Source organism: Dipteris shenzhenensis, chromosome 22 (genome assembly GCF_047967505.1).
Source record: "Dipteris shenzhenensis isolate YYH24624 ecotype China chromosome 22, Dip_SZ_1.0, whole genome shotgun sequence".
NCBI classification, from domain to species: Eukaryota; Viridiplantae; Streptophyta; class Polypodiopsida; order Gleicheniales; family Dipteridaceae; genus Dipteris; species Dipteris shenzhenensis.
In genome coordinates this window covers 4,377,507-4,392,409 of record NC_141617.1, presented here as the reverse complement: position 1 = coordinate 4,392,409, position 14,903 = coordinate 4,377,507, and the positions used below count along the sequence as shown (strand labels likewise).

The following is a 14,903-nucleotide window of genomic DNA, read 5'->3' as shown; positions in this document are numbered from 1 at the left end:
TTTCCTTTGATACAAAGCACATAACTTCCTCCATACTCCATCTGCATCCCTGGTACATGCTAACCGTGCTAAAAAACCACTTCTTACCTCTCCATAAGTGAGATTCTTGCGTTCTCCTTGCTCATTTTGAAAACTGGCCTGAAATTCCTGCAACCATGTACGGGCTTCTCCCATCAAGCAAAAAAATAAAATTTGCAGCAACACTTCGGGTGCATTTCTGTCTTTTACAAGAGCTGTGAACTCCATACTCTCAATAAACTTTTCGGGGTCTTCATTGGGTAAACCATAAAATCTTGCAAAATCTTGAGCCATTTTCCAAGATCACTGAGTACTCCTTGACTTGGGTGGACTTTCACTCACCAAAACAAAGACCCGTCCCCAGCAGGATCGCCAACACAATGATGTGAAAAAAAAAGAAACACAAGACTGTCCTCAGACAAACACAAAATGACTCAGTACTTTATTGCTGACCCCCATACAATCATATCCACTTCTTCAGAATCCAACTCTAGAGACAAAATCGTATCTTCAGGACTTCTTCGGGATCAGTACTGTGATATGGTAGCTCTTAAGGTAGAGCTTATGCACCGACTTTCAGAGCGGGTATCCAAAGCACACAAGTAACAAGTCAACCTCCCACACAATCTGACTAGAACACACCCAGACTCTTTGAAAGAGGGAAGAGACTACACAGCCCGAAACAGACTGAACTTAGAACTGCACTTTTCCCCAAAAAAACTCAGAAAGCAGTCAGCCTCAAAACACTATGAACCCACAGCCCACTGCTCAATGGCCAGCACGACTCCCAAGGCCACATGCTGCTCAAAAGAAGAACTGGCAGGTACCATCATCTAAAAACCTGCAGGTATATTCACCTTACAAGCAGCCGTACAATTATACGTACGACAGCAGGCCTGTACAACCACACAGAAATCCGTAGAGTCTGCATTTAATGACGACCATCTTCCGTACAGCTCGTAGAAGCCATCTTTAATGACCCGTACGTGCCTGTTCAGCCTGTAATCAAGGCACCGTACTACTAGCCCGTACTGATCAACGATTACACCCCGTACAAACTCGTACTGCAGCCCGTACAAAACCCACACTTCAGATTCCGTACCACCCGTACGGCTCTTTCCAGCCTTCATTCAACGCACGCCATCCGATGCAAGGCTACGCTTGTTCCCAAAGCTCCCTTCTCATCACATACTAGCCCGTATCCTTCATAGGCGCTCAGCCCTTCGTTAATGCACACACACAGTCTCTTTCATCTATGGAATCCCCCTCCTACAATGTAGCCCTTCAACCATCTAGCAGTTGCGATCCTTGCGCTGCTCTCTCCTTTTCACTCTAGGAGCCTCCCACTATCGCACCCAGCTCTTCGTACAGCTCATCCGACTCCTCCCTCTTCTCCTTTATCTGCAAGCCCAAGACTCCATGTACCATGCTCGGTCATCAACCAGAAGCTTCCCTCTTCTATTACATAGCCACATGTATGTGCACGATGCCTTCTCAATCTGTCCAGCCACCTCAGCCTAATCTGCCACCTCACTAGTGACATTTTACCACTCTCAAGACATTTCCCCCAAATCATATTAAATGCACGTTTTGGACCTTTAGTCACACAATTACCACACACATTAGCATGCACATTAAAGCTTGCATGCTTCCCCATATACACACATGAAAAGCCCCTTGACGTGGGCACCAAAACATATCGAATTCCCGTAACATGCAAGTGCACATTGACTCATGAAAATATTTAAAAAACCCTTCATGACTTGACTTTACATGACCCCAAAAACATCTCACTTGACCACACACTGGATACCCTTGCTCTGGAAGTCTGGTACAACCACATTGCATTTCATCATCTCCCTGATAAGTCCCTGCAAAAAACTTTTAGTCTTTCAAGTTCAAAATAAAAAGGTCTTTTACATGTGCAGCCAGTTACATTGGCTTATTCACACACAACCTGCAATTTAACACTATCATGTGTTCAGTGTCTACCCTCATGCACAATCTATGTGGAGAAAAATATATACAGATTTTATCCTATCATATTAGCCCAACCAAAAAGCTGCAAACATTCATGTTTGACAGCTTGAAGCCAACATAAACTGCACTGCAGCAAGTATATCTTCAGTCGAAACTTCACTGGATGCATCTTTTTCCATCACAACTGGCCCACATGTTGACACTTGCATTATTCTTATCACATACTTCTTCAACCGGTATCCATTCACTCGATTGGTGTGCAAACTTCCATCCAAATCACTCAACTGATATGATCCATTTGAATACTTCTTAAACACACTGAAAGGACCCACCCACTTTGTCACAAATTTAGTCTTGAAAGTACTATCCAGTTTACTGTCATATCTTAATACAAAGTCTCCTGCTTTGATGTTCTTATCCTTATACTTCAAATTAGCTTTCATTTGATTCTTTTCTTGAGTCTGAGCATAGTGTTCAACTGCTTTCATTCTATCAAACTGAGCTTCCTGTAGTTCAACCAACCTTCTTTCATACTCGGTGTTAGGTTCTTCATCCATTTTCATGAGCAACTTTAATGACCCATACGTGCCTGTTCAGCCTGTAATCAAGGCACTGTACTACCAGCCCGTACTGATCAACGATTACACCCTGTACAAACTCGTACTGCAGCCCGTACAAAACCCACACTTCAGATTCCGTACCACCCGTACGGCTCTTTCCAACCTTCATTCAATACACGCCATCCGATGCAAGGCTACGCTTGTTCCCAAAGCTCCCTTCTCATCACGTACTAGCCCGTATCCTTCATAGGCGCTCAGCCCTTCGTTTATGCACACACAGAGTCTCTTTCATCTACGAAATCCCCCTCCTACAGTGTACCCCTTCAACCATCTAGCAGTTGTGATCCTTACGCTGCTCTCTCCTTTTCACTCTCGGAGCCTCCCACTATCGCACCCAGCTCTTCGTACAGCTCATCCGCCCCTCACCGACTCCTCCCTCTTCTCCTTTATGTGCAAGCCCAAGACTCCACGTACCATGCTCGCTCATCAATCAGAAGCTTCCCTCTTCTATTACGTAGCCACATGTATGTGCACGATGACTTCTCAATCTGTCCAGCCACCTCAGCCTAATCTGCCACCTCACTAGTGACATTTTACCACTCTCAAGACATTTTCCCCAAATCACATTAAATGCACATTTTGGACCTTTAGTCACACAATTACCACACACATTAGCATGCACATTAAAGCTTGCATGCTTCCCCATATACACACATGAAAAGCCCCTTGACGTGGGCACCAAAACATATCGAATTCCTGTAACATGCAAGTGCACATTGACTCATGAAAATATTAAAAAAACCCTACATGACCTGACTTTACATGACCCCAAAAACATCTCACTTGACCACACACTGGATACCCTTGCTCTGGAAGTTTGGTACAACCACATTGCATTTCATCATCTCCCTGATAAGTCCTTGCAAAAAACTTTTAGTCTTTCAAGTTCAAAATAAAAAGGTCTTTTACATGTGCAGCCAATTACATTGGCTTATTCACACACAACCCGCAATTTAACACTATCATGTGTTCAGTGTCTACCCTCATGCACAATCTATGTGGAGAAAAATATATACAGATTTTATCCTATCAACGGGTATTTGGACTGACACGGTTCACACTTTGATAGCCATATGGGCTAGCATGTAGGGCCCTTCACGGGCAGCCTCTTCTACAAGGACTATATTTCTTCGAGTTTGGAGGGGTTCTCCCTTTTTCTCAGAGGTTTCTACCGGATTGAGATGGCACTATCAGCCTCAATCCTTTCTTTTTGGCTCTTGAGCTTTTCATGCATTGCATGATGTATCCTGTATGGAGCTTGCTCTAACGGTTTTTCTTTATTACTTAATAGAAGTCTCTTTTTGCAAAGAAAAAAAAAAAAAGATGAATGAGACCCGTTATAAGTGAATTAGGCATAATAGTAGAGTCCCAAACTCCCTACAGGGTTGAGGTAAAGGAGGTAGAGGACATTGTGATATGAAGTTGGGGTAATAAACCTTCACGCACCTCTTAGCTGCCCTCTGCTTCCAAACTTAGTGACAGAGATCTTTATCACTGGGAAAGGGGAAATAAAACAGAAACTTTCATGCCAAGAGACCACCCCACACATTCTTTCCCTTCTTCCTTTAGAAGAGGATGAAGATGGTAACATCCCAAGTGATATTGTAGTCTAGCACCAAGCCGGTCTGCACCAAAGAGAAGAGCAATACGTTGTTGAAAGAAGACCTTATGGCTCAGTACGATATGAATTGATATGTATCAAGTGGTTTGAAGGGGCTGATTGGGTCGCCTGGGTAGGTTCCGGGGAAACATTGCACCTCCTTCATAGATGCCTCTATAAGTAGCTCAAAACACTCTACAATATGTTATTAGACACGGAGGACTATAACTTCTAACACAAACATGATATGAAAGATTCAATCACATATAGAGATGTGTCTTGAAATGGGCTTCGCGCTGATATAAGTTTTGCAAGAAACATAGAAGCGGTTGAAGAGTTATGGACATTTTACTGGAAGGGGGTAAGAACTGTCTTGAAAATAAACAGTCACACATAGAGAGTCATAGCTTTTTCCTTTGGCATCTGATACACAAACTAAATACATAGAATGATGCGCCTTAAAGAGAGCTCCACGGTGATATAAGTTTCATCAAAATCGGAGCTCTAAGCAAAAAGTTATGAGCAAAATATTGACAGGGGGTCAAACCGTCATGAAAAACACCTACTCCTTCTACTGATGCCGACCTGGGAGAATACTCCCTCCATGCTTAGACTTCATCAATGATCCAAGTCCCATAGAGGTCGCGCGGGAGGGAAGGAAGAGCTACCTTTGTGGCTCGAAAAATGGATAAACCATGCATGCGCAATAAGCGACCGAATAGGCAGTACTTTTGAAGACTTTGGAAGAGAGAGCAATGGAAAAAGGGAAGAGACACTCGAGAGAGAACCTGAAGTGATCTTCATTACCAATAGAGCGAGACTCCACTCAAATGCAACTCAAAATAGTACAAACACAAGAGAGAAGAAGAGGTTTCATACATACAAGAGGACTACTCATAGAAAGAGAATGAACTAGAGAGATATGGACTCAAGAGTCTACATAAGAGGATATCTACAAGAGGGAGAGAGAGGGATCATGGAACAAGCTTAAAGAGACTAGAGTTACAACAGCATGAGGCTCAATGGTGGAAGAGATGTTAAACAAGGGAGAGGAGGGCTCTTTTTATAGAGATTTTGTCACCCTCTTTCATCCATTTACAATTGCTGCTTGTAGATTAATCACATTAGCCCGTATGTTACCATCCATGTTCTTTTTGGCTACTCTTGACATGTGTCCCATCAAAAGATGCTCAAGACTCTTAAAATATTGAGAAAGTCAAGAGTCTCCCTATATGGAGCCCATAGGGACTCTCTCTTTTTCAAATGTCCACATCCTTATTTCATATAGGAATTCTAAAAGGATTCCTCTTGACTTCACACTTTCCCACATGCCTTCAACATGCTTGGCATGTGATCTCTCTTACATTATTGGAACACATGGATATGAGATCCACTCTTTATATGACTCTCTCTTCCTATTTTCTAATATCCCATATAGAAATAATGGAAGGAGAGGGTATATTGCTGCTTTGTGGATTTTCGCAAAGCCTTTGACATAGTACCTCGAGCTCGTCTCATCACACACCTACAGACACTGAAATTCGATCAGGAGATCATCTGGGCAGTCATGGCACTTTATGAGAGAGTCTCAGGCCGAGTTCGGACGGGCGCAGGTTGGACAAATGAGATCTTGAGTACCATAGGGGTCAAATAGGATTGTCCCTTATCACCAACCTTGTTTGGCCTCTACATCGATGAGCTTGAGACTTTCATGGGGGCGTTCGGAGGGACCGGTTGCTCACTTGCCGGGATTAATCATCAGGATTCTTCTTTATGCAGATGACGTGGCACTCTTGTCGTCCACACCCAAGGGGCTCCTACGACATGTGGATGCACTGCAGGCTTTTTGTTTATCCCATGATTTAGAGGTCAACCTTGGAAAGACCAAGATCATGATCTTTAACCCCTCTCGAGCAAACATGATACGGAAGCAGTTTACTTCCGTGGGTCACCAGTTGAGATCGTATCCTCATACACTTACTTGGGGGTCATCTTCTCCGGTCCGATCTTCACGGTGAGACCAGCAACAGACCAGACTGAGTAGGGGATACGCCTCACTGGCTTGGCTAGAGAGACAATGCTTCCACTCCCACTTTCAAGACCCTCGGACCAAGGCTCTTCTCCTCGACTCCTTGGTCCGACCAACCGGTATGTATGGCAGTCCTTGTTGGGGGACCTGACATGTCAGAGATAGAGTGGACACGGGTGGAGCGCCTGCAGATCCTCATGTTCTCACGGATGATCCGGGGGAAACCGTCTGTACCTTTAGGACCTGGTTGGAGCCAAGGGAGCTTCCAGTGAAGCTGAGTTTCTATAGAGATTATTGTCTTTGTATTTCGGAGGAGGGATTCATCACACCACCGGGGTACACTGAGCTTCATATGCCTCACTCCCTACGGATCTCCGTCAGACAGTTTCGGGTATCATCACACCGCCTCCGCATAGAGAGCGACAGAGCAGAGGGAATTCTAGGGAGCATCGCTTATGCATATTGTGCGACTGTTAGGAAGTTGAGTCAGAGGAGCATTTTATTTTCAAGTGCCCAATGTACTACGAGATCGGAGGTCGCTACCACTGCCTCTTTAGAGACGGCTTCGGGCTCCTTTCCAGATTCCTCGCCTACCTAGATCAGAGATGCCTCACGACCTTCATTCACGAGGGGGTCTGACACAGAGAGTACTTACTCAGGCGACGGGGCTTAGCCACATCATCAGACACCTCTCATATCAAGATCACAGAGTTCTTCCCATCGAGTGACATTGATCGTCCAGTCTCTAGCCGCGGACGTGACAGAGACCCCGACCCGACGATCGTAGCACAACACACGAGACATCGAGGGGACACACAGATCACTCTAGGGGACCTCTTGTCATTATTTAGACAGCGTCCCATCACCGGCTATGCACCAGCCAGGGCGACATGACATACGGAGGATTCCGCTTTGCTCCAGTCCTTTTCTTTTCATTGTTACATCCAGATGTATTTGATTATGTATGATCAGACTTAGGATTCAGCACGGGTGATGATGCTCGTGTCAGTAGCTCCACCCTTACTATAATTTGTATCAGGTTTTCTTTCAGTCTCATAGACCCATCGGTCTTCTGAAGACACTAATAAAATTTCTTTCTTTCTCCTCTCAATCCCATATAATATCTTAGAAAATGGAAATAAGTGAGAGCCACTAGGTTATCACTTGATACTCACTCTCTTATCAAACATAGTTAAACGCAATACCAATGCCAAATAAAAGATCTCAATTTTTAGTGTCACAGCATCCTTGGTGGTGGGCTGATCTAAAAATCTGGAACCTCTCTCCCATGGCCCTGTCAATAAGCACCTGATTCTGGGCTGATTTGTATAGGGAGGAAACCCTTCTAATCCATGTATGTGAATTCCAAAGCGAAGAGGGGTGTCCTCAAAAAATCCCCAATCGACCCTATCAGAAGCTTTCTCAAAATCCAAGGGTAGAATGACCAACCTCTAGCTGCTCTGCATAGCCCACTTAAAAGCATCCTAAAATAAGAAACTACTATCAAAGATGCTTCTGCCATGTATGAAGTGCTTTTGAGCATCATGAATAACTACAAGCAGGGACTGCAAATGTAGGCAGATTGCCTTAGATTTTGTAGCAAGTGTCCAAGAGAGTAATAAGCCTCCACGAGACACCAAATTCTAGCTACCCCCTATCGGAATAAGATGAATGAGATCATATGTAAGTGATTCAAGCATCTCACTAGAGTGCAAGGCTGAGGTAATATCATATTAATAAATAAGGAGGGAGTAACCATCCGAACCCAGGCACTTGTCCTTATGAAGGGCAAGAAGCACTCTATGTTGGTGAAAGGTGCATTGAGTGAGACCCACATATTTTGTTTCACCAACATAGGAATACATTGCCATATAACATATATGGTATCATCTCTGCCTGTGTGTCAAGATTTGCTGTGAGAAAGAAGGCATAAAAATCTATAGCTGTGTCAATAAGTTGTGAGACAGTTTTTCGACTATCTCTAGAGCCAAGAGTAGAGAAGAAGTGTTTATTGACTCTACCTCCCGTCTGAGTCCAAAATGACTCTCGTGCATGAAAGGCATATTCTGCTCTCTAATCTCTATTGATCATCCCTTGCTACAGCAGCAAGGCGCTCTTGAATCCGAACATTTGTAGGCCTCTTCTGCTCTTCCCTCTGCGGGGCTGCCAACTGTTGGTGGTGAAAGTCCAATCTCACATCTAATAATGCCACATCTCCTAGTGCTAGCAATTGAATGATAAAAGTCACTAACACTAGTGAGGGCTGCAACCAGATGTGAAGGGGACAACTCTCCACCCTAAACATGAGAAACCCATATCTGCAATGTTACCTTTGTGAGGTCCTGCTCTGTATAAAAGAAATCCGGAATCCTGAGATTGGCAGAGTGTCCTCTCAAATGAGACTCCCAAATCATCACCAATCAAAAGAAGGATCCATTGAGCTCTAGATGGGATGATGATGACTGTGTCTCCAGAAAGAAAGGGGAAAAAAGAATCTGAAACTGAAATGCATGTACCACCCCTAGTGCTAGCTAATGGGAACCAAAAGGTGTAACTTGAAAGCAAGGCTGGTGCTTGAGCTGTTGTGCTAGAGGAGCATCTGAGCAAGCTGTCACAAAGCTAAGAACTCAATGATCAAGAGGACCCTTTAAGCTCGTGCAGTCCCCACTCCATGACTTCCAATTTTGCTACATCAAGTTTCTACACTCTTGCCACATTGGAGGAAAACCATTGCTTCCAAGGCCAATTTTGTAGGGATAGGATCGAAGCAGATAACTACCACAACCACTTTCTATGATGACGGGTATAGTGCCTATGCTTTGTTGTTACTAGACTTTCAATGGCACCCCTAGTAACAATAGAATTTCAATGGCACCCCTAGTAACACCTAGATGAAGCTAATTATGAATCGATTGTCGACGGCAGCAATGTGGCACACCACCAAGGTCCTGTATGTTCCAAGATACAATCCTCATCGGCGGGAAAAGGTAGGAAAAAATACCTTACCCGACCTAGAAGCGGAAACAAACCTCTCCTGAGAAGGGGCCCTCCTTCCAATCCTGTAAAGCAGAGGGGAATCCATGGGGCAAAGAACCCCCATACCTGCGGAGGGAGATGCTCCGTCGATAGGAAATCCAATAAGAGCATCTCCAAATGTGGAGGGCACAAACTCCTCCTCAATCTCCGCCAAGTCTGTCCCGACAGAAAAGGAGTTCTTATGAGCCAGGCTTGACACAAGAGTGTGAAGAATCCCTGCACTCAAGAAAGAAGAAGAAGAGGAAAGCCCCTTGCCTCAATCAATGAAAGAATCCTGAAGTGCAGTAGAGGCAGGGGGCTGCTCGGATAGAGGACCAGCAGTCTGAGTATCTGGATGAGTGCCATCACTAGTCCTATACATAGATGGGACTGAGGTATCTCTCGTAGGATCTGAGGCATCAAATGGTTCCTTCTCATCTGTAACTGAAGGAATGGAAGCCTCAAATGCAACCAAAACAAGAATATCTCCCGTCGTGATCGTAGAAGAGGTCGGACACGAGAGGCATCCTCATGCTGGAATGACAACCCTAACCACAACTCAATGGGGGATGGCATGTGGAGGACACGAGGAGGGTCTTGGACGCGATGAAGGAACTAACTGTGCTGCTGATGAAGGTCTAGTGGCACATGCTACAAGACAAGCAGGGGGTGCTGAGGGAGCGGTACAAGGAGGAGCTACACTTGAAGACTTCATGGGTCTTTTTTCCCTCCTTGCGTAGTCTGTAGCAAAGAGCCCATGGGTCCTGCAGATCCTGCACTAACCCTGTCTGCTTGCAATCTCAATCCTCTAGTGGAAAAAGGATCCATCTGGACACTGAAGCATGATGTGGTCATCCGTGATATTGGCGCACCTAACTCTAGGCAGCCCATCGGCCTTAACCACTTTCAAAGGATCTCTATGACCACTCCAAAGGATTCGAAGAGAATTAATCTCTATGACCACTCCAAAGGATGCTTCAATGGCAAGGTGTCGATGGTACACGTGAGGAAGGCCGGGTAGTCAGATAAACAGAGAAAGGTGACCCGATTGCCCTCCTCAATAGGATCAAAACCCAAAGTGAAAGTTGACCAACAAATCCTCCTGGAGGCTAGCACCAAGGGTTAAGCTTGGAGCACCAAAGCCATTGCCTCAGGAGAATCAAAAGCCACATGAAAGAAGCCTCGTCCTAGTAAGCGTACATTTGAACGTTGAGGAGTGAGCTTTTCCAGTAAGACCACAAGCATTTGTAAAATCTAAGCCTAGTTTGAGACACACATATGGAGAAATCAAAAACTTGAAAGCTACAACTGAGAAAGGAACTCAAAACCGCACGTTTATTATTGCATGTATGGAACAAGCTCAATAGAAGTCTCCATGATGGATCCTCCTTATCCCTACAAGGCTTGTTGGATGATCTACAAACTTACAACATCACACAAGCTAAAGAATAGATGGAACGACTATCAAACTTCTGAAGTTCACACACCCACTACTGAGATGCCTTGATAACAAGCCATAGCTTTCTCAGGACGAGTTGCAGGCGATCAGCTGAGCATCAACTACGGAGTAATCACCGGCAAGAATCACCGACAAGGGGGGGCATATAGCCAAGGGAATTGCCATAAGATAGGTGAGTCAAATTCAAGACTCTCCACCAAAAAAGGCAACCTCCAAAATCCATGGATTCAAATTGTGACACCTCCATGCAAAGACGGGTGTTGACTGACTTATCTATCGAGGATTCATCCAAACTAGGATGAAGTTTGCCTTCCTCCAATAGCATCCAGTCCATGGCTTTTGATCTGGAAGGATGTGACCCATGGATGTAGGCGAAGAGCAAGGTAGAACTTTCTATCTCTACATCCTTTTTCAGCTCTACTGCTGCAACTTGTCTTTTGAGGAAATAATTGTTTTCGCGGCCAGTCAAAGCGGTTGAGGATTGACTAAATGTGTATCCATATGTCAATCGAGGTGAAAAGGCTGACTCAAACATAGTGAATCTCTATCCGACAATTCCTTGCTGCGAGAGGAGATGGAAACTAGAGATTGGAAAGGAAGGAAGGGGCTGAAGCAAGGTTGAGGGAACATTGAGGGGAAGGGCAGGGGATCAGAGGAGGGAAGGCTGAAGGGGGAGGCAATGATAGTGAGGGGGAGGAAAGAGAGGATAGGAGGGGGTTAGAGGAGCAGGACAGCTAGGGAGGGGGAAAGAGAGGCTAGGGAGGGGGGAGGGAGAGCTAGGAGGGGGGTGCGAGGCAGCAAGGGAGGGGAGAAGAAGAAGAAGAAGAAGAAGAATATATTATCGTCCTCTGAAGACCAAAAATCAGCCTATGGGACCTGAAACAATACAAAACCTTACATACATAAAGACTCCTCCCTCAAAGGGGAGGGTAATAAGAGAAACTACCTTTATGTCTAGGTGAGTTTCTGTGCTTGAAAAGCTTAGATACAAATGTTCCTAAAGCTGAGGGTGACGCCTTATGTAGCAAATCCTAGAGAGGGGGGCGGAGCAAGGGAGGGGGGCGGGGAAGCTAGGGAGGGGACGGAGCAACAAGGGAGGGGGTGGGGCTAGGGAGGGGGGCAGGGGCTAGAGAAGGGCTAGGTAGGGACGCGGAACAGCCGGGGCAGGGGGTACCTTGTAGCAGTCAGCCACCAAGGGAGGAGGGGCAAAGGGAGGGATGCGGGGCAGCAAGTAGAGGCTAGAGACGGGGGTAGCAGCAGACCAAGAGGAGGGAGAGGCTAGGGAGAGGGCTAGAGAGGGGTGGGACAACAATAGAGGCAGAGAGAGGGGGCAGTAAGGGAGGGAGGTAGGGAGTAGCAGGAAAACTCGACCAAGCTCTTGGAACTCATGACTTTGACTTGTGTGGGTCCAACTAACTGTTCTCATTGGCGGGACTAGAACACCTTATCCGGCCTAGTGGCGGAAACCCTCTCCTAGAAAAGAGACCTCTTTGCATAAGATGTAGAGAGAGGAGGAAAGTCCACGAGGGATAACCTATCAAAAGGAATACCAATAACCTGTCAAAAGGAATACCAATAATTGGCTAACCAAAGGTAGAGGGCAGAACCTCCTCATCGCCAAAGTCCTTCAAGAAAGAGAAAGAGTTCCTTATGAAACAAGCCTGGAATTGTGGTGCGAAGGATCCCAACACTCGAAAAGGGTGAGGAGGGAAGTGCCACCCCTTTCCCTCGGTCAATTAAGGGGACCAAAGAGTTGACGAGGAAGGGGGCTGCTCAGATAAAGCATCAAGACCAAGAGGAGGATTTGCAAGAACACCAACATCGATCCTATCCAAAGCTGGATCTCGAGAAACTCTAGCCGCAACCTGAGGAGAAGTAGGAGCATCACTAGTCACTATTGGGATTAGAGCCTGAGGAGCCCTGAGGGGAACGGTCCGAGGCAAGAGTAGTAGCTGCAACCTGAGAAGAACCAGGAACATCACTAGTCATGACCAAGATCGGAATGTCAGAAGCCCTAATAGGGGCAAGGATATGAGAGGACCCCTTCTGATATGGGGACAAGATCCAAGGCAAGAGTAATAGCTGCAACCTGAGAAGAACCAAGAACATCACTAGTTGTAACCAAGACCGAAATGTCAGAAGTCTTAGTAGGAGTAGTGATACGAGAGTGCCCCTCCTGATCTATAGGTCACGGTGGAGGGGCCCCTCTCACTCTAACCAGGATCAAACGAGGGGAAGGAATAGGACATGCAACTGGTGCCGATCGAGAAGGGGATGTAGGTTGAGAAGGTGGTGCTAAGTAACGCTACAAGAAGGGGCTGCATCAGAATTTTTCTTATGTCTTATATTCTTCTTTGGGCAATCCTTGGCAAAATGGCCAAAGATCTTGCACACCCGACACTGGTCCTACCTGCCCACGATCTCAACTCTACCGAAAAAGAGAGCCGCCCAAGCATTGGAGCATGATGTGTTCATCAGAAATGTAAGGGCCAGAGACCATGACCCTAATTCTATGTACCCCAATTGATATGATCGCCTCTGTTGCTGAAGAGGGCGGACTAGGGAGAGGGGGAATCTCAATAACCACTCCAACAGAAGCTCCTATTGTCGCAAGGATCTGATGGTACACCTGGGGCAGACTTGAGAATCTAATGAAAAGAGACATCGTCTGCCTATTCTCCTCAATTGGGTCAAATCCAAGTGAGAACGCATGAGGAAAATCTTCTTGGAACTGAGCGCTAAGGGGCTGGCATTGATCACAGTGCTTGCAGCTCCAAGAGAGTCAAAAGCCACCTAAAAGAAACCTCATCCCAAAAGTTCAACATCGGTAAGGTGCGAGGCGAGGTCCGAAGGTAATGCCGAAAGCATCCAGCCTCGCTGGCCTGTGATTTGGAAGTATGGGGCCCATGGATGCGTGCTAAAAGTGTGGTAGATCTCTCATGCTACACATCCTTTTATAACTGCAACTGCTTGTCTTTTGAAAAGATACCCATTCTCAAGGAGGCCGGTGGAAGTGGATGAGGATTGACTAAATGAGAAGGGAGAAGCTGAGATGAGGGGCTTAAGGGGCGACTCTGAGAGGGAGAGGCTGAGAGTGAAGGAAGGGCTGAGAGTAGAGGACGCTGAGAGTAGAGGGGCTGAGGGGAGGGGCTGAGAGTAGAGGCTAAAGGGAGGGGAAGAGGAAAGGGAAAAGCTGAGAGGCTGAGAGAAGAAGAGCTGAGGAGGGAGCGTTGAAGGAGGGAGAAGCTGAAGAAGCCTTGCAGAGAAACTCTCAAAATGAGTATGGAGAAGATGCCCTCAAGTTGAGCAAGGATTTGGAAGTCTCTACCAATTTCAGCTCCAAGAACCAAGCAAAGAGCCAAGCAAGGCAGCCCAAAGAAAAGTGTACGGTGCAGCGTGGCCCTGTACGGCCCAAAATAAGGATCAATTAACCTTGATTTCCGGCCTGAATGGTGTAAGCAAATCTGGCAGCAACAGTGAGAAGAAAGCTGGTCCAAGATTCGAACTGAAGAATGTCCTTTTGTATGGCCTGCTGTACGCAAGTACAGCTCAATGGCAGGGCCTGAATCCAGACATGATGTACAGCCCAAGTTCAACTTCTTGTTAGACCTTTTGTATGGCCTGCTGTACAGATGTACAGCCCAAAGGTACAATCTGTCGATGAATACAGCAAAGGCCAGGCCTGAGGTGGCGACTGCTGTATCAGCAGCTGTACAGCTGTACGTGCCACAGGTATGGCCTGAAAGGCCAGCAAATGAAGGCGATTGAAGTCCCTGAAGAGTCGCAACAACGAGGCTGCAAGGAGGCAACAACAGTTGAAGTCCCTGAAGAGTCGTACCAATGAGGCTGCAAGGAGGCGCACATCAGATAGAAGGAAAAGAAGATGGATCAGAGGGCTGAGGGGAGGACAACAGGGAGGGAGTGCTAGCATGACGAGGATCTGGTTGCAATCTGGAGTTAATGATGATCTAGACCTTTTTTTTTTTGCAAAAAGAAACGATCTAGACCATTTTTTGGATACAAAACATCAGTAATCTTTCTCCTTTCTTTGTTATTCTGTTAATATTAGCTGTCTTATGTAGCACTATATGCACTTAATGTTGATGTTCACAGATCATATTTTTTGCAAGCTGAAATTCTTGTCAATATTTCACACAGGAGCAATATTTTTGCAAGCTGAAA

General features: G+C 45.8%; 1 protein-coding gene across 4 annotated transcripts in view; it reads left to right on the top strand.

The window, feature by feature from the left end:
- LOC147887637 (cilia- and flagella-associated protein 100-like) overlaps positions 1-14,903 on the top strand; it is a 251,901-nt gene that overhangs the window by 122,144 nt on the left and 114,854 nt on the right. The window lies entirely within an intron of this gene.